The sequence below is a fragment of the Hyla sarda genome, unplaced genomic scaffold, assembly GCF_029499605.1.
Source record: "Hyla sarda isolate aHylSar1 unplaced genomic scaffold, aHylSar1.hap1 scaffold_480, whole genome shotgun sequence".
Classification (NCBI taxonomy): domain Eukaryota; kingdom Metazoa; phylum Chordata; class Amphibia; order Anura; family Hylidae; genus Hyla; species Hyla sarda.
The window spans coordinates 1-19,331 of NW_026610492.1; the positions used below are offsets into that span (position 1 = coordinate 1).

Sequence of the window (19,331 nt, forward strand, 5' to 3'; positions counted from 1 at the left end):
CAGTATCTTCGGGTACAGTGCACCACCCCCTTACAGGGTTAAAAAGAAAGATTCCTACTTTCATTGCTACCTGCTTGCTGGCTAGCCAGCTAGCCAGCCCTGTGGGCCTTGCTGCTGCTGCTGCTGCTGCTGCAGCCAAAAAACAAAAGGTGGTGCTGCTGCTGCTTCTGCTGCTTCTGCTTGTGTCTGGCCGCTGTTGGAGCGTCCAGGCACAGGACTTCTGCTGCTGCTGACTAAATGGCCTCCTTAATTGGATCATTTGAGTAGCCAGCACACCTGTGCAGGTAGGGCATGACATGATAGGCAGCTGCCTTGATAGCGGGTGGGTGCTGAATGTTCCTAATTGACAAAATAAGATTAATGCTTATGAAGAAATATAAAATCTCATCCCTTCCCCAATATCGCGCCACACCCCTACCCCTTAATTCCTTGGTTGAACTTGATGGACATATGTCTTTTTTCGACCGTACTAACTATGTAACTATGTAACATAACATGGGGGGGTCTCCTGGCTGTTCACACAGGTGTGTCATTGCTGTACATTGACCATGCATTGCTTCTGTGGTATTGCAAAGGCAAAGACAAATGCTTCCAGCCATCCATTGCACTAATGGATTGGTCATCAGCTGGCTGTCTATGTCCCGCATCAATATAGACCAAAGTACAGAGGGTTAGGCTATGCTATAGTGCACCTACCTGATGCATCAGAAGGTGCGAGGCCCTTGCTAAATTCTGTGCACAGACTTTGAGATCTATGCTTTAGACTGTATCTAAACCTGCTCCAACATGGACTGACATTCTGGCCTACTTTCAGCCGATGCGACTTGTCTGTCGCTGAACAGTCGCTTTTTATGTATTCAGCACCTATGTATAATGTTGTAAAAATGCTCTAGAAGCTAAAGTCGCAGAAATGTCACACATATTTGGCCTGCAACTTTCTGTGCGACAAATTCAGACAGGAAAAATCAGTATAAATCCTTAGAAAATTATCCCCCAGTGTCTCCATCTGCTGGCGGTATTGAATAAGCATTGCTGCACTGATGGGGTATGCATTAGACGAAAAAAAAGAAGAAAAAGAAGAATAATACGCCCAGAAAAGAGGCGAAAAGGAGAAAAACGTAAAAAAACGTGAAAAAAAAGTAAGAGGAAGAGAAGGGAAAAAAAGGTGGAAATGGGTTTAAAAGTGATTTCGGCGGAGAAATATATATATATATATATATATATATATATATATATATATATATATATATATATACGCGCACACACACACATATATATAAACGTATTCTCCGTTGAGATATTGCAGCCGCTGCTGTGTCCAGGCCCAGGAGCCTTAGCACTGTGCTGTGATGTCACTCAATACCACTGACATCACTAGGTGTAAACAACATCTCTCCTTTGCTGTGTATGTGACTATGGAGCTGTTTGGTGATGTCGTCTATTATGGCCTTCATAGAAGCAACAGGAGATTGTTGCATCCATCTAGAACCCTCAGAACTACAGTGCTATGATGTCACTCACTTCCACAGGCCTTGCAGAGTGTAAACAACAACAACCCAGCTTTGTCGTGTATGTAACCATAGGGATTGTGATGTCACCTAGAACCTTCACAGCAGCGACAGCTTTATGAGGAGCATCAGCACTGCTCTGCCTGAGCAGAACCATCACCGCCATAGGTTGTCAAATAACCCGGATTTAACCCACACAGGTAAGTCCAATGGGGTGCAGGCATGTCCTCTATGCTTACAGCTTCCCGTGGGTGTTGGTTTGATACCGTTTGGGGACAGCCAAGGAGGCATCTGCAGGCAACAAAGGTAGGTGTGTGCTTGTGTGTGTGTTTCCTATGCAGATCCTAAGCCCAGTGTCACATGCAAGTAGGAGGAGTAAGAAGGGTTCCTGGCAAATCCGGGTTATGGATTGCATTTAAAAAGGCCCCGTGGGAGTGCAATGGGCCCCTGTCTTGCTGCTTAGCAATAATGGTATGGGTTTAGGTTCTGCTGTGTGTACTGGTGGTTGACTGCCCCCCAGCCCAGAGTGTGCATGGAAAATTGTCTGGCAGCCTCCCTGACAGCAAGCAGTGATAGTGCCCATGAAGGGGACCTTGTTGGGCCCGCCCCTTTCACGGTTATCGCTTCTTCGGCCTTTTGGCTAAGATCAAGTGTAGTATCTGTTCTTATCAGTTTAATATCTGATACGTCCCCTATCTGGGGACCATATATTAAATGGATTTTTGAGAACGGGGGCCGATTTCGAAGCTTGCTTCCGTCGCCCTATGCATTGACCCGATATGGCAGTATCTTCGGGTACAGTGCACCACCCCCTTACAGGGTTAAAAAGAAAGATTCCTACTTTCATTGCTACCTGCTTGCTGGCTAGCCAGCTAGCCAGCCCTGTGGGCCTTGCTGCTGCTGCTGCTGCTGCTGCAGCCAAAAAACAAAAGGTGGTGCTGCTGCTGCTTCTGCTGCTTCTGCTTGTGTCTGGCCGCTGTTGGAGCGTCCAGGCACAGGACTTCTGCTGCTGCTGACTAAATGGCCTCCTTAATTGGATCATTTGAGTAGCCAGCACACCTGTGCAGGTAGGGCATGACATGATAGGCAGCTGCCTTGATAGCGGGTGGGTGCTGAATGTTCCTAATTGACAAAATAAGATTAATGCTTATGAAGAAATATAAAATCTCATCCCTTCCCCAATATCGCGCCACACCCCTACCCCTTAATTCCCTGGTTGAACTTGATGGACATATGTCTTTTTTCGACCGTACTAACTATGTAACTATGTAACATAACATGGGGGGGTCTCCTGGCTGTTCACACAGGTGTGTCATTGCTGTACATTGACCATGCATTGCTTCTGTGGTATTGCAAAGGCAAAGACAAATGCTTCCAGCCATCCATTGCACTAATGGATTGGTCATCAGCTGGCTGTCTATGTCCCGCATCAATATAGACCAAAGTACAGAGGGTTAGGCTATGCTATAGTGCACCTACCTGATGCATCAGAAGGTGCGAGGCCCTTGCTAAATTCTGTGCACAGACTTTGAGATCTATGCTTTAGACTGTATCTAAACCTGCTCCAACATGGACTGACATTCTGGCCTACTTTCAGCCGATGCGACTTGTCTGTCGCTGAACAGTCGCTTTTTATGTATTCAGCACCTATGTATAATGTTGTAAAAATGCTCTAGAAGCTAAAGTCGCAGAAATGTCACACATATTTGGCCTGCAACTTTCTGTGCGACAAATTCAGACAGGAAAAATCAGTATAAATCCTTAGAAAATTATCCCCCAGTGTCTCCATCTGCTGGCGGTATTGAATAAGCATTGCTGCACTGATGGGGTATGCATTAGACGAAAAAAAAGAAGAAAAAGAAGAATAATACGCCCAGAAAAGAGGCGAAAAGGAGAAAAACGTAAAAAAACGTGAAAAAAAAGTAAGAGGAAGAGAAGGGAAAAAAAGGTGGAAATGGGTTTAAAAGTGATTTCGGCGGAGAAATATATATATATATATATATATATATATATATATATATATATACGCGCACACACACACATATATATAAACGTATTCTCCGTTGAGATATTGCAGCCGCTGCTGTGTCCAGGCCCAGGAGCCTTAGCACTGTGCTGTGATGTCACTCAATACCACTGACATCACTAGGTGTAAACAACATCTCTCCTTTGCTGTGTATGTGACTATGGAGCTGTTTGGTGATGTCGTCTATTATGGCCTTCATAGAAGCAACAGGAGATTGTTGCATCCATCTAGAACCCTCAGAACTACAGTGCTATGATGTCACTCACTTCCACAGGCCTTGCAGAGTGTAAACAACAACAACCCAGCTTTGTCGTGTATGTAACCATAGGGATTGTGATGTCACCTAGAACCTTCACAGCAGCGACAGCTTTATGAGGAGCATCAGCACTGCTCTGCCTGAGCAGAACCATCACCGCCATAGGTTGTCAAATAACCCGGATTTAACCCACACAGGTAAGTCCAATGGGGTGCAGGCATGTCCTCTATGCTTACAGCTTCCCGTGGGTGTTGGTTTGATACCGTTTGGGGACAGCCAAGGAGGCATCTGCAGGCAACAAAGGTAGGTGTGTGCTTGTGTGTGTGTTTCCTATGCAGATCCTAAGCCCAGTGTCACATGCAAGTAGGAGGAGTAAGAAGGGTTCCTGGCAAATCCGGGTTATGGATTGCATTTAAAAAGGCCCCGTGGGAGTGCAATGGGCCCCTGTCTTGCTGCTTAGCAATAATGGTATGGGTTTAGGTTCTGCTGTGTGTACTGGTGGTTGACTGCCCCCCAGCCCAGAGTGTGCATGGAAAATTGTCTGGCAGCCTCCCTGACAGCAAGCAGTGATAGTGCCCATGAAGGGGACCTTGTTGGGCCCGCCCCTTTCACGGTTATCGCTTCTCGGCCTTTTGGCTAAGATCAAGTGTAGTATCTGTTCTTATCAGTTTAATATCTGATACGTCCCCTATCTGGGGACCATATATTAAATGGATTTTTGAGAACGGGGGCCGATTTCGAAGCTTGCTTCCGTCGCCCTATGCATTGACCCGATATGGCAGTATCTTCGGGTACAGTGCACCACCCCCTTACAGGGTTAAAAAGAAAGATTCCTACTTTCATTGCTACCTGCTTGCTGGCTAGCCAGCTAGCCAGCCCTGTGGGCCTTGCTGCTGCTGCTGCTGCTGCTGCAGCCAAAAAACAAAAGGTGGTGCTGCTGCTGCTTCTGCTGCTTCTGCTTGTGTCTGGCCGCTGTTGGAGCGTCCAGGCACAGGACTTCTGCTGCTGCTGACTAAATGGCCTCCTTAATTGGATCATTTGAGTAGCCAGCACACCTGTGCAGGTAGGGCATGACATGATAGGCAGCTGCCTTGATAGCGGGTGGGTGCTGAATGTTCCTAATTGACAAAATAAGATTAATGCTTATGAAGAAATATAAAATCTCATCCCTTCCCCAATATCGCGCCACACCCCTACCCCTTAATTCCCTGGTTGAACTTGATGGACATATGTCTTTTTTCGACCGTACTAACTATGTAACTATGTAACATAACATGGGGGGGTCTCCTGGCTGTTCACACAGGTGTGTCATTGCTGTACATTGACCATGCATTGCTTCTGTGGTATTGCAAAGGCAAAGACAAATGCTTCCAGCCATCCATTGCACTAATGGATTGGTCATCAGCTGGCTGTCTATGTCCCGCATCAATATAGACCAAAGTACAGAGGGTTAGGCTATGCTATAGTGCACCTACCTGATGCATCAGAAGGTGCGAGGCCCTTGCTAAATTCTGTGCACAGACTTTGAGATCTATGCTTTAGACTGTATCTAAACCTGCTCCAACATGGACTGACATTCTGGCCTACTTTCAGCCGATGCGACTTGTCTGTCGCTGAACAGTCGCTTTTTATGTATTCAGCACCTATGTATAATGTTGTAAAAATGCTCTAGAAGCTAAAGTCGCAGAAATGTCACACATATTTGGCCTGCAACTTTCTGTGCGACAAATTCAGACAGGAAAAATCAGTATAAATCCTTAGAAAATTATCCCCCAGTGTCTCCATCTGCTGGCGGTATTGAATAAGCATTGCTGCACTGATGGGGTATGCATTAGACGAAAAAAAAGAAGAAAAAGAAGAATAATACGCCCAGAAAAGAGGCGAAAAGGAGAAAAACGTAAAAAAACGTGAAAAAAAAGTAAGAGGAAGAGAAGGGAAAAAAAGGTGGAAATGGGTTTAAAAGTGATTTCGGCGGAGAAATATATATATATATATATATATATATATATATATATATATATATATATATATATACGCGCACACACACACATATATATAAACGTATTCTCCGTTGAGATATTGCAGCCGCTGCTGTGTCCAGGCCCAGGAGCCTTAGCACTGTGCTGTGATGTCACTCAATACCACTGACATCACTAGGTGTAAACAACATCTCTCCTTTGCTGTGTATGTGACTATGGAGCTGTTTGGTGATGTCGTCTATTATGGCCTTCATAGAAGCAACAGGAGATTGTTGCATCCATCTAGAACCCTCAGAACTACAGTGCTATGATGTCACTCACTTCCACAGGCCTTGCAGAGTGTAAACAACAACAACCCAGCTTTGTCGTGTATGTAACCATAGGGATTGTGATGTCACCTAGAACCTTCACAGCAGCGACAGCTTTATGAGGAGCATCAGCACTGCTCTGCCTGAGCAGAACCATCACCGCCATAGGTTGTCAAATAACCCGGATTTAACCCACACAGGTAAGTCCAATGGGGTGCAGGCATGTCCTCTATGCTTACAGCTTCCCGTGGGTGTTGGTTTGATACCGTTTGGGGACAGCCAAGGAGGCATCTGCAGGCAACAAAGGTAGGTGTGTGCTTGTGTGTGTGTTTCCTATGCAGATCCTAAGCCCAGTGTCACATGCAAGTAGGAGGAGTAAGAAGGGTTCCTGGCAAATCCGGGTTATGGATTGCATTTAAAAAGGCCCCGTGGGAGTGCAATGGGCCCCTGTCTTGCTGCTTAGCAATAATGGTATGGGTTTAGGTTCTGCTGTGTGTACTGGTGGTTGACTGCCCCCCAGCCCAGAGTGTGCATGGAAAATTGTCTGGCAGCCTCCCTGACAGCAAGCAGTGATAGTGCCCATGAAGGGGACCTTGTTGGGCCCGCCCCTTTCACGGTTATCGCTTCTCGGCCTTTTGGCTAAGATCAAGTGTAGTATCTGTTCTTATCAGTTTAATATCTGATACGTCCCCTATCTGGGGACCATATATTAAATGGATTTTTGAGAACGGGGGCCGATTTCGAAGCTTGCTTCCGTCGCCCTATGCATTGACCCGATATGGCAGTATCTTCGGGTACAGTGCACCACCCCCTTACAGGGTTAAAAAGAAAGATTCCTACTTTCATTGCTACCTGCTTGCTGGCTAGCCAGCTAGCCAGCCCTGTGGGCCTTGCTGCTGCTGCTGCTGCTGCTGCAGCCAAAAAACAAAAGGTGGTGCTGCTGCTGCTTCTGCTGCTTCTGCTTGTGTCTGGCCGCTGTTGGAGCGTCCAGGCACAGGACTTCTGCTGCTGCTGACTAAATGGCCTCCTTAATTGGATCATTTGAGTAGCCAGCACACCTGTGCAGGTAGGGCATGACATGATAGGCAGCTGCCTTGATAGCGGGTGGGTGCTGAATGTTCCTAATTGACAAAATAAGATTAATGCTTATGAAGAAATATAAAATCTCATCCCTTCCCCAATATCGCGCCACACCCCTACCCCTTAATTCCCTGGTTGAACTTGATGGACATATGTCTTTTTTCGACCGTACTAACTATGTAACTATGTAACATAACATGGGGGGGTCTCCTGGCTGTTCACACAGGTGTGTCATTGCTGTACATTGACCATGCATTGCTTCTGTGGTATTGCAAAGGCAAAGACAAATGCTTCCAGCCATCCATTGCACTAATGGATTGGTCATCAGCTGGCTGTCTATGTCCCGCATCAATATAGACCAAAGTACAGAGGGTTAGGCTATGCTATAGTGCACCTACCTGATGCATCAGAAGGTGCGAGGCCCTTGCTAAATTCTGTGCACAGACTTTGAGATCTATGCTTTAGACTGTATCTAAACCTGCTCCAACATGGACTGACATTCTGGCCTACTTTCAGCCGATGCGACTTGTCTGTCGCTGAACAGTCGCTTTTTATGTATTCAGCACCTATGTATAATGTTGTAAAAATGCTCTAGAAGCTAAAGTCGCAGAAATGTCACACATATTTGGCCTGCAACTTTCTGTGCGACAAATTCAGACAGGAAAAATCAGTATAAATCCTTAGAAAATTATCCCCCAGTGTCTCCATCTGCTGGCGGTATTGAATAAGCATTGCTGCACTGATGGGGTATGCATTAGACGAAAAAAAAGAAGAAAAAGAAGAATAATACGCCCAGAAAAGAGGCGAAAAGGAGAAAAACGTAAAAAAACGTGAAAAAAAAGTAAGAGGAAGAGAAGGGAAAAAAAGGTGGAAATGGGTTTAAAAGTGATTTCGGCGGAGAAATATATATATATATATATATATATATATATATATATATATATATATATACGCGCACACACACACATATATATAAACGTATTCTCCGTTGAGATATTGCAGCCGCTGCTGTGTCCAGGCCCAGGAGCCTTAGCACTGTGCTGTGATGTCACTCAATACCACTGACATCACTAGGTGTAAACAACATCTCTCCTTTGCTGTGTATGTGACTATGGAGCTGTTTGGTGATGTCGTCTATTATGGCCTTCATAGAAGCAACAGGAGATTGTTGCATCCATCTAGAACCCTCAGAACTACAGTGCTATGATGTCACTCACTTCCACAGGCCTTGCAGAGTGTAAACAACAACAACCCAGCTTTGTCGTGTATGTAACCATAGGGATTGTGATGTCACCTAGAACCTTCACAGCAGCGACAGCTTTATGAGGAGCATCAGCACTGCTCTGCCTGAGCAGAACCATCACCGCCATAGGTTGTCAAATAACCCGGATTTAACCCACACAGGTAAGTCCAATGGGGTGCAGGCATGTCCTCTATGCTTACAGCTTCCCGTGGGTGTTGGTTTGATACCGTTTGGGGACAGCCAAGGAGGCATCTGCAGGCAACAAAGGTAGGTGTGTGCTTGTGTGTGTGTTTCCTATGCAGATCCTAAGCCCAGTGTCACATGCAAGTAGGAGGAGTAAGAAGGGTTCCTGGCAAATCCGGGTTATGGATTGCATTTAAAAAGGCCCCGTGGGAGTGCAATGGGCCCCTGTCTTGCTGCTTAGCAATAATGGTATGGGTTTAGGTTCTGCTGTGTGTACTGGTGGTTGACTGCCCCCCAGCCCAGAGTGTGCATGGAAAATTGTCTGGCAGCCTCCCTGACAGCAAGCAGTGATAGTGCCCATGAAGGGGACCTTGTTGGGCCCGCCCCTTTCACGGTTATCGCTTCTCGGCCTTTTGGCTAAGATCAAGTGTAGTATCTGTTCTTATCAGTTTAATATCTGATACGTCCCCTATCTGGGGACCATATATTAAATGGATTTTTGAGAACGGGGGCCGATTTCGAAGCTTGCTTCCGTCGCCCTATGCATTGACCCGATATGGCAGTATCTTCGGGTACAGTGCACCACCCCCTTACAGGGTTAAAAAGAAAGATTCCTACTTTCATTGCTACCTGCTTGCTGGCTAGCCAGCTAGCCAGCCCTGTGGGCCTTGCTGCTGCTGCTGCTGCTGCTGCAGCCAAAAAACAAAAGGTGGTGCTGCTGCTGCTTCTGCTGCTTCTGCTTGTGTCTGGCCGCTGTTGGAGCGTCCAGGCACAGGACTTCTGCTGCTGCTGACTAAATGGCCTCCTTAATTGGATCATTTGAGTAGCCAGCACACCTGTGCAGGTAGGGCATGACATGATAGGCAGCTGCCTTGATAGCGGGTGGGTGCTGAATGTTCCTAATTGACAAAATAAGATTAATGCTTATGAAGAAATATAAAATCTCATCCCTTCCCCAATATCGCGCCACACCCCTACCCCTTAATTCCCTGGTTGAACTTGATGGACATATGTCTTTTTTCGACCGTACTAACTATGTAACTATGTAACATAACATGGGGGGGTCTCCTGGCTGTTCACACAGGTGTGTCATTGCTGTACATTGACCATGCATTGCTTCTGTGGTATTGCAAAGGCAAAGACAAATGCTTCCAGCCATCCATTGCACTAATGGATTGGTCATCAGCTGGCTGTCTATGTCCCGCATCAATATAGACCAAAGTACAGAGGGTTAGGCTATGCTATAGTGCACCTACCTGATGCATCAGAAGGTGCGAGGCCCTTGCTAAATTCTGTGCACAGACTTTGAGATCTATGCTTTAGACTGTATCTAAACCTGCTCCAACATGGACTGACATTCTGGCCTACTTTCAGCCGATGCGACTTGTCTGTCGCTGAACAGTCGCTTTTTATGTATTCAGCACCTATGTATAATGTTGTAAAAATGCTCTAGAAGCTAAAGTCGCAGAAATGTCACACATATTTGGCCTGCAACTTTCTGTGCGACAAATTCAGACAGGAAAAATCAGTATAAATCCTTAGAAAATTATCCCCCAGTGTCTCCATCTGCTGGCGGTATTGAATAAGCATTGCTGCACTGATGGGGTATGCATTAGACGAAAAAAAAGAAGAAAAAGAAGAATAATACGCCCAGAAAAGAGGCGAAAAGGAGAAAAACGTAAAAAAACGTGAAAAAAAAGTAAGAGGAAGAGAAGGGAAAAAAAGGTGGAAATGGGTTTAAAAGTGATTTCGGCGGAGAATATATATATATATATATATATATATATATATATATATATACGCGCACACACACACATATATATAAACGTATTCTCCGTTGAGATATTGCAGCCGCTGCTGTGTCCAGGCCCAGGAGCCTTAGCACTGTGCTGTGATGTCACTCAATACCACTGACATCACTAGGTGTAAACAACATCTCTCCTTTGCTGTGTATGTGACTATGGAGCTGTTTGGTGATGTCGTCTATTATGGCCTTCATAGAAGCAACAGGAGATTGTTGCATCCATCTAGAACCCTCAGAACTACAGTGCTATGATGTCACTCACTTCCACAGGCCTTGCAGAGTGTAAACAACAACAACCCAGCTTTGTCGTGTATGTAACCATAGGGATTGTGATGTCACCTAGAACCTTCACAGCAGCGACAGCTTTATGAGGAGCATCAGCACTGCTCTGCCTGAGCAGAACCATCACCGCCATAGGTTGTCAAATAACCCGGATTTAACCCACACAGGTAAGTCCAATGGGGTGCAGGCATGTCCTCTATGCTTACAGCTTCCCGTGGGTGTTGGTTTGATACCGTTTGGGGACAGCCAAGGAGGCATCTGCAGGCAACAAAGGTAGGTGTGTGCTTGTGTGTGTGTTTCCTATGCAGATCCTAAGCCCAGTGTCACATGCAAGTAGGAGGAGTAAGAAGGGTTCCTGGCAAATCCGGGTTATGGATTGCATTTAAAAAGGCCCCGTGGGAGTGCAATGGGCCCCTGTCTTGCTGCTTAGCAATAATGGTATGGGTTTAGGTTCTGCTGTGTGTACTGGTGGTTGACTGCCCCCCAGCCCAGAGTGTGCATGGAAAATTGTCTGGCAGCCTCCCTGACAGCAAGCAGTGATAGTGCCCATGAAGGGGACCTTGTTGGGCCCGCCCCTTTCACGGTTATCGCTTCTCGGCCTTTTGGCTAAGATCAAGTGTAGTATCTGTTCTTATCAGTTTAATATCTGATACGTCCCCTATCTGGGGACCATATATTAAATGGATTTTTGAGAACGGGGGCCGATTTCGAAGCTTGCTTCCGTCGCCCTATGCATTGACCCGATATGGCAGTATCTTCGGGTACAGTGCACCACCCCCTTACAGGGTTAAAAAGAAAGATTCCTACTTTCATTGCTACCTGCTTGCTGGCTAGCCAGCTAGCCAGCCCTGTGGGCCTTGCTGCTGCTGCTGCTGCTGCTGCAGCCAAAAAACAAAAGGTGGTGCTGCTGCTGCTTCTGCTGCTTCTGCTTGTGTCTGGCCGCTGTTGGAGCGTCCAGGCACAGGACTTCTGCTGCTGCTGACTAAATGGCCTCCTTAATTGGATCATTTGAGTAGCCAGCACACCTGTGCAGGTAGGGCATGACATGATAGGCAGCTGCCTTGATAGCGGGTGGGTGCTGAATGTTCCTAATTGACAAAATAAGATTAATGCTTATGAAGAAATATAAAATCTCATCCCTTCCCCAATATCGCGCCACACCCCTACCCCTTAATTCCCTGGTTGAACTTGATGGACATATGTCTTTTTTCGACCGTACTAACTATGTAACTATGTAACATAACATGGGGGGGTCTCCTGGCTGTTCACACAGGTGTGTCATTGCTGTACATTGACCATGCATTGCTTCTGTGGTATTGCAAAGGCAAAGACAAATGCTTCCAGCCATCCATTGCACTAATGGATTGGTCATCAGCTGGCTGTCTATGTCCCGCATCAATATAGACCAAAGTACAGAGGGTTAGGCTATGCTATAGTGCACCTACCTGATGCATCAGAAGGTGCGAGGCCCTTGCTAAATTCTGTGCACAGACTTTGAGATCTATGCTTTAGACTGTATCTAAACCTGCTCCAACATGGACTGACATTCTGGCCTACTTTCAGCCGATGCGACTTGTCTGTCGCTGAACAGTCGCTTTTTATGTATTCAGCACCTATGTATAATGTTGTAAAAATGCTCTAGAAGCTAAAGTCGCAGAAATGTCACACATATTTGGCCTGCAACTTTCTGTGCGACAAATTCAGACAGGAAAAATCAGTATAAATCCTTAGAAAATTATCCCCCAGTGTCTCCATCTGCTGGCGGTATTGAATAAGCATTGCTGCACTGATGGGGTATGCATTAGACGAAAAAAAAGAAGAAAAAGAAGAATAATACGCCCAGAAAAGAGGCGAAAAGGAGAAAAACGTAAAAAAACGTGAAAAAAAAGTAAGAGGAAGAGAAGGGAAAAAAAGGTGGAAATGGGTTTAAAAGTGATTTCGGCGGAGAAATATATATATATATATATATATATATATATATATATATATATATACGCGCACACACACACATATATATAAACGTATTCTCCGTTGAGATATTGCAGCCGCTGCTGTGTCCAGGCCCAGGAGCCTTAGCACTGTGCTGTGATGTCACTCAATACCACTGACATCACTAGGTGTAAACAACATCTCTCCTTTGCTGTGTATGTGACTATGGAGCTGTTTGGTGATGTCGTCTATTATGGCCTTCATAGAAGCAACAGGAGATTGTTGCATCCATCTAGAACCCTCAGAACTACAGTGCTATGATGTCACTCACTTCCACAGGCCTTGCAGAGTGTAAACAACAACAACCCAGCTTTGTCGTGTATGTAACCATAGGGATTGTGATGTCACCTAGAACCTTCACAGCAGCGACAGCTTTATGAGGAGCATCAGCACTGCTCTGCCTGAGCAGAACCATCACCGCCATAGGTTGTCAAATAACCCGGATTTAACCCACACAGGTAAGTCCAATGGGGTGCAGGCATGTCCTCTATGCTTACAGCTTCCCGTGGGTGTTGGTTTGATACCGTTTGGGGACAGCCAAGGAGGCATCTGCAGGCAACAAAGGTAGGTGTGTGCTTGTGTGTGTGTTTCCTATGCAGATCCTAAGCCCAGTGTCACATGCAAGTAGGAGGAGTAAGAAGGGTTCCTGGCAAATCCGGGTTATGGATTGCATTTAAAAAGGCCCCGTGGGAGTGCAATGGGCCCCTGTCTTGCTGCTTAGCAATAATGGTATGGGTTTAGGTTCTGCTGTGTGTACTGGTGGTTGACTGCCCCCCAGCCCAGAGTGTGCATGGAAAATTGTCTGGCAGCCTCCCTGACAGCAAGCAGTGATAGTGCCCATGAAGGGGACCTTGTTGGGCCCGCCCCTTTCACGGTTATCGCTTCTCGGCCTTTTGGCTAAGATCAAGTGTAGTATCTGTTCTTATCAGTTTAATATCTGATACGTCCCCTATCTGGGGACCATATATTAAATGGATTTTTGAGAACGGGGGCCGATTTCGAAGCTTGCTTCCGTCGCCCTATGCATTGACCCGATATGGCAGTATCTTCGGGTACAGTGCACCACCCCCTTACAGGGTTAAAAAGAAAGATTCCTACTTTCATTGCTACCTGCTTGCTGGCTAGCCAGCTAGCCAGCCCTGTGGGCCTTGCTGCTGCTGCTGCTGCTGCTGCAGCCAAAAAACAAAAGGTGGTGCTGCTGCTGCTTCTGCTGCTTCTGCTTGTGTCTGGCCGCTGTTGGAGCGTCCAGGCACAGGACTTCTGCTGCTGCTGACTAAATGGCCTCCTTAATTGGATCATTTGAGTAGCCAGCACACCTGTGCAGGTAGGGCATGACATGATAGGCAGCTGCCTTGATAGCGGGTGGGTGCTGAATGTTCCTAATTGACAAAATAAGATTAATGCTTATGAAGAAATATAAAATCTCATCCCTTCCCCAATATCGCGCCACACCCCTACCCCTTAATTCCCTGGTTGAACTTGATGGACATATGTCTTTTTTCGACCGTACTAACTATGTAACTATGTAACATAACATGGGGGGGTCTCCTGGCTGTTCACACAGGTGTGTCATTGCTGTACATTGACCATGCATTGCTTCTGTGGTATTGCAAAGGCAAAGACAAATGCTTCCAGCCATCCATTGCACTAATGGATTGGTCATCAGCTGGCTGTCTATGTCCCGCATCAATATAGACCAAAGTACAGAGGGTTAGGCTATGCTATAGTGCACCTACCTGATGCATCAGAAGGTGCGAGGCCCTTGCTAAATTCTGTGCACAGACTTTGAGATCTATGCTTTAGACTGTATCTAAACCTGCTCCAACATGGACTGACATTCTGGCCTACTTTCAGCCGATGCGACTTGTCTGTCGCTGAACAGTCGCTTTTTATGTATTCAGCACCTATGTATAATGTTGTAAAAATGCTCTAGAAGCTAAAGTCGCAGAAATGTCACACATATTTGGCCTGCAACTTTCTGTGCGACAAATTCAGACAGGAAAAATCAGTATAAATCCTTAGAAAATTATCCCCCAGTGTCTCCATCTGCTGGCGGTATTGAATAAGCATTGCTGCACTGATGGGGTATGCATTAGACGAAAAAAAAGAAGAAAAAGAAGAATAATACGCCCAGAAAAGAGGCGAAAAGGAGAAAAACGTAAAAAAACGTGAAAAAAAAGTAAGAGGAAGAGAAGGGAAAAAAAGGTGGAAATGGGTTTAAAAGTGATTTCGGCGGAGAAATATATATATATATATATATATATATATATATATATATATATATATACGCGCACACACACACATATATATAAACGTATTCTCCGTTGAGATATTGCAGCCGCTGCTGTGTCCAGGCCCAGGAGCCTTAGCACTGTGCTGTGATGTCACTCAATACCACTGACATCACTAGGTGTAAACAACATCTCTCCTTTGCTGTGTATGTGACTATGGAGCTGTTTGGTGATGTCGTCTATTATGGCCTTCATAGAAGCAACAGGAGATTGTTGCATCCATCTAGAACCCTCAGAACTACAGTGCTATGATGTCACTCACTTCCACAGGCCTTGCAGAGTGTAAACAACAACAACCCAGCTTTGTCGTGTATGTAACCATAGGGATTGTGATGTCACCTAGAACCTTCACAGCAGCGACAGCTTTATGAGGAGCATCAGCACTGCTCTGCCTGAGCAGAACCATCACCGCCATAGGTTGTCAAATAACCCGGATTTAACCCACACAGGTAAGTCCAATGGGGTGCAGGCATGTCCTCTATGCTTACAGCTTCCCGTGGGTGTTGGTTTGATACCGTTTGGGGACAGCCAAGGAGGCATCTGCAGGCAACAAAGGTAGGTGTGTGCTTGTGTGTGTGTTTCCTATGCAGATCCTAAGCCCAGTGTCACATGCAAGTAGGAGGAGTAAGAAGGGTTCCTGGCAAATCCGGGTTATGGATTGCATTTAAAAAGGCCCCGTGGGAGTGCAATGGGCCCCTGTCTTGCTGCTTAGCAATAATGGTATGGGTTTAGGTTCTGCTGTGTGTACTGGTGGTTGACTGCCCCCCAGCCCAGAGTGTGCATGGAAAATTGTCTGGCAGCCTCCCTGACAGCAAGCAGTGATAGTGCCCATGAAGGGGACCTTGTTGGGCCCGCCCCTTTCACGGTTATCGCTTCTCGGCCTTTTGGCTAAGATCAAGTGTAGTATCTGTTCTTATCAGTTTAATATCTGATACGTCCCCTATCTGGGGACCATATATTAAATGGATTTTTGAGAACGGGGGCCGATTTCGAAGCTTGCTTCCGTCGCCCTATGCATTGACCCGATATGGCAGTATCTTCGGGTACAGTGCACCACCCCCTTACAGGGTTAAAAAGAAAGATTCCTACTTTCATTGCTACCTGCTTGCTGGCTAGCCAGCTAGCCAGCCCTGTGGGCCTTGCTGCTGCTGCTGCTGCTGCTGCAGCCAAAAAACAAAAGGTGGTGCTGCTGCTGCTTCTGCTGCTTCTGCTTGTGTCTGGCCGCTGTTGGAGCGTCCAGGCACAGGACTTCTGCTGCTGCTGACTAAATGGCCTCCTTAATTGGATCATTTGAGTAGCCAGCACACCTGTGCAGGTAGGGCATGACATGATAGGCAGCTGCCTTGATAGCGGGTGGGTGCTGAATGTTCCTAATTGACAAAATAAGATTAATGCTTATGAAGAAATATAAAATCTCATCCCTTCCCCAATATCGCGCCACACCCCTACCCCTTAATTCCCTGGTTGAACTTGATGGACATATGTCTTTTTTCGACCGTACTAACTATGTAACTATGTAACATAACATGGGGGGGTCTCCTGGCTGTTCACACAGGTGTGTCATTGCTGTACATTGACCATGCATTGCTTCTGTGGTATTGCAAAGGCAAAGACAAATGCTTCCAGCCATCCATTGCACTAATGGATTGGTCATCAGCTGGCTGTCTATGTCCCGCATCAATATAGACCAAAGTACAGAGGGTTAGGCTATGCTATAGTGCACCTACCTGATGCATCAGAAGGTGCGAGGCCCTTGCTAAATTCTGTGCACAGACTTTGAGATCTATGCTTTAGACTGTATCTAAACCTGCTCCAACATGGACTGACATTCTGGCCTACTTTCAGCCGATGCGACTTGTCTGTCGCTGAACAGTCGCTTTTTATGTATTCAGCACCTATGTATAATGTTGTAAAAATGCTCTAGAAGCTAAAGTCGCAGAAATGTCACACATATTTGGCCTGCAACTTTCTGTGCGACAAATTCAGACAGGAAAAATCAGTATAAATCCTTAGAAAATTATCCCCCAGTGTCTCCATCTGCTGGCGGTATTGAATAAGCATTGCTGCACTGATGGGGTATGCATTAGACGAAAAAAAAGAAGAAAAAGAAGAATAATACGCCCAGAAAAGAGGCGAAAAGGAGAAAAACGTAAAAAAACGTGAAAAAAAAGTAAGAGGAAGAGAAGGGAAAAAAAGGTGGAAATGGGTTTAAAAGTGATTTCGGCGGAGAAATATATATATATATATATATATATATATATATATATATATATATATACGCGCACACACACACATATATATAAACGTATTCTCCGTTGAGATATTGCAGCCGCTGCTGTGTCCAGGCCCAGGAGCCTTAGCACTGTGCTGTGATGTCACTCAATACCACTGACATCACTAGGTGTAAACAACATCTCTCCTTTGCTGTGTATGTGACTATGGAGCTGTTTGGTGATGTCGTCTATTATGGCCTTCATAGAAGCAACAGGAGATTGTTGCATCCATCTAGAACCCTCAGAACTACAGTGCTATGATGTCACTCACTTCCACAGGCCTTGCAGAGTGTAAACAACAACAACCCAGCTTTGTCGTGTATGTAACCATAGGGATTGTGATGTCACCTAGAACCTTCACAGCAGCGACAGCTTTATGAGGAGCATCAGCACTGCTCTGCCTGAGCAGAACCATCACCGCCATAGGTTGTCAAATAACCCGGATTTAACCCACACAGGTAAGTCCAATGGGGTGCAGGCATGTCCTCTATGCTTACAGCTTCCCGTGGGTGTTGGTTTGATACCGTTTGGGGACAGCCAAGGAGGCATCTGCAGGCAACAAAGGTAGGTGTGTGCTTGTGTGTGTGTTTCCTATGCAGATCCTAAGCCCAGTGTCACATGCAAGTAGGAGGAGTAAGAAGGGTTCCTGGCAAATCCGGGTTATGGATTGCATTTAAAAAGGCCCCGTGGGAGTGCAATGGGCCCCTGTCTTGCTGCTTAGCAATAATGGTATGGGTTTAGGTTCTGCTGTGTGTACTGGTGGTTGACTGCCCCCCAGCCCAGAGTGTGCATGGAAAATTGTCTGGCAGCCTCCCTGACAGCAAGCAGTGATAGTGCCCATGAAGGGGACCTTGTTGGGCCCGCCCCTTTCACGGTTATCGCTTCTCGGCCTTTTGGCTAAGATCAAGTGTAGTTCTGCTCACTTGGTCTGGCCAGAGGGTGTCTGGGGTACCCGGCTCCTTTGCCTGGGGGGATCGTCCTTCTTAACGGAGGGACTTCACCCCCCTGCTGCTATTAGGGAGCCGGCTTAGTCCCCAGACAACGGGGAGCGATCACCACCACCTACCTGCTTACAGTGGGGGAGGTGTTTATCCTGATGGACATGGCTGGATCAAGTGGAGCATCATCAGAAGGCATCCCTGAGTATGCTAAGCTCAGAAATGGAGTTCGGATTTCCTTATTGGATACCTGCAAGAGAGGAAAAGGATTATGTTTCGTGGTCGAGGAGATCTTATTCAAGTTGCTGGAAATTAAGAAGGAACAAATCCTGTCTATGCTTGAATTCCCAAGAAATGGACACTACGATGTTATATTGGCTTCTGAAGAGGACTTTAATTTTTTTTGCAGCAAGTACCAGCAAAAGAAGGCCAATCCAGTTTTGGAGGGTGTGGAGGTGACCCCGCATTTTCCGAACCAGGAGAAAATATTGACGGTACGGATGTATAGCCCATATATACTGGAAAAAGACATTGAGACTTTTCTTTCTAGATTCTGTGACAATATTCTGTCAAAGGGAAAAGTCCTGAACCAATATGGCCTATGGACTACAAAATGGAAATTTAAAGTTAAATTTAAAAAGGAACCTGACGGTAAAGTGATTTATCCACCTGGGCGATTCAAAATTGGATCGGTCAATGGTGACTTGTTCTATTCAGGGATGGAGGAATTTTGCCGTAAATGTAAACAATACGGGCACGGGAAAGACCTATGTACTCACTCATGGTGCTATAAGTGCCAGGAGGGAGGTCATGAAGCAGACACCTGCAACAACAACAAAAAAAAGAAGTGTCATCTGTGCGGTGAGGAAGATCACCTGGTAAATGTATGTCCCAAGAAACAAACAACGAAAAAGGAAACAGCTAAAAGGAGTAGGGAAGAAGAAGAAATTGGAGAACCTGAGTTGGAGGAAGTTCCAGCCAGAAAAGTGGCTGAAGAAAAGAAAAAGAAAGAAGAGGTTTATGTACCAATGGAATTTGGAGGTGTTTTGGATGGCATGTTGGAAAATATGCCAAAAAAGGAAAGAAGACCATTTGATATGGATTTAATGGAACTAAGGTCGAAATATGAAAATCGGTACGAGGAAGCTAGAGACAAAGTGTATTTTTCATT

At 45.8% G+C, this 19,331-nt stretch overlaps 7 non-coding genes across 7 annotated transcripts; all 7 read left to right on the top strand.

Moving 5' to 3' along the window:
* Positions 1-2,127: 2,127 nt before the first annotated feature.
* On the top strand, positions 2,128-2,319 carry LOC130336552 (U2 spliceosomal RNA). Its single transcript, XR_008877973.1, has one exon. It is a non-coding gene; the product is annotated as a U2 spliceosomal RNA (small nuclear RNA).
* Positions 2,320-4,406: 2,087 nt separating this feature from the next.
* On the top strand, positions 4,407-4,597 carry LOC130336573 (U2 spliceosomal RNA). Its single transcript, XR_008877987.1, has one exon. It is a non-coding gene; the product is annotated as a U2 spliceosomal RNA (small nuclear RNA).
* Positions 4,598-6,696: 2,099 nt separating this feature from the next.
* On the top strand, positions 6,697-6,887 carry LOC130336586 (U2 spliceosomal RNA). The gene has a single exon (XR_008877999.1). It is a non-coding gene; the product is annotated as a U2 spliceosomal RNA (small nuclear RNA).
* A 2,093-nt stretch (positions 6,888-8,980) lies between these two features.
* Positions 8,981-9,171, top strand: LOC130336598 (U2 spliceosomal RNA). The gene has a single exon (XR_008878010.1). It is a non-coding gene; the product is annotated as a U2 spliceosomal RNA (small nuclear RNA).
* A 2,084-nt stretch (positions 9,172-11,255) lies between these two features.
* LOC130336610 (U2 spliceosomal RNA) lies at positions 11,256-11,446 on the top strand. Its single transcript, XR_008878022.1, has one exon. It is a non-coding gene; the product is annotated as a U2 spliceosomal RNA (small nuclear RNA).
* Positions 11,447-13,535: 2,089 nt separating this feature from the next.
* Positions 13,536-13,726, top strand: LOC130336508 (U2 spliceosomal RNA). Its single transcript, XR_008877930.1, has one exon. It is a non-coding gene; the product is annotated as a U2 spliceosomal RNA (small nuclear RNA).
* A 2,091-nt stretch (positions 13,727-15,817) lies between these two features.
* On the top strand, positions 15,818-16,008 carry LOC130336520 (U2 spliceosomal RNA). Its single transcript, XR_008877942.1, has one exon. It is a non-coding gene; the product is annotated as a U2 spliceosomal RNA (small nuclear RNA).
* Positions 16,009-19,331: the final 3,323 nt, after the last annotated feature.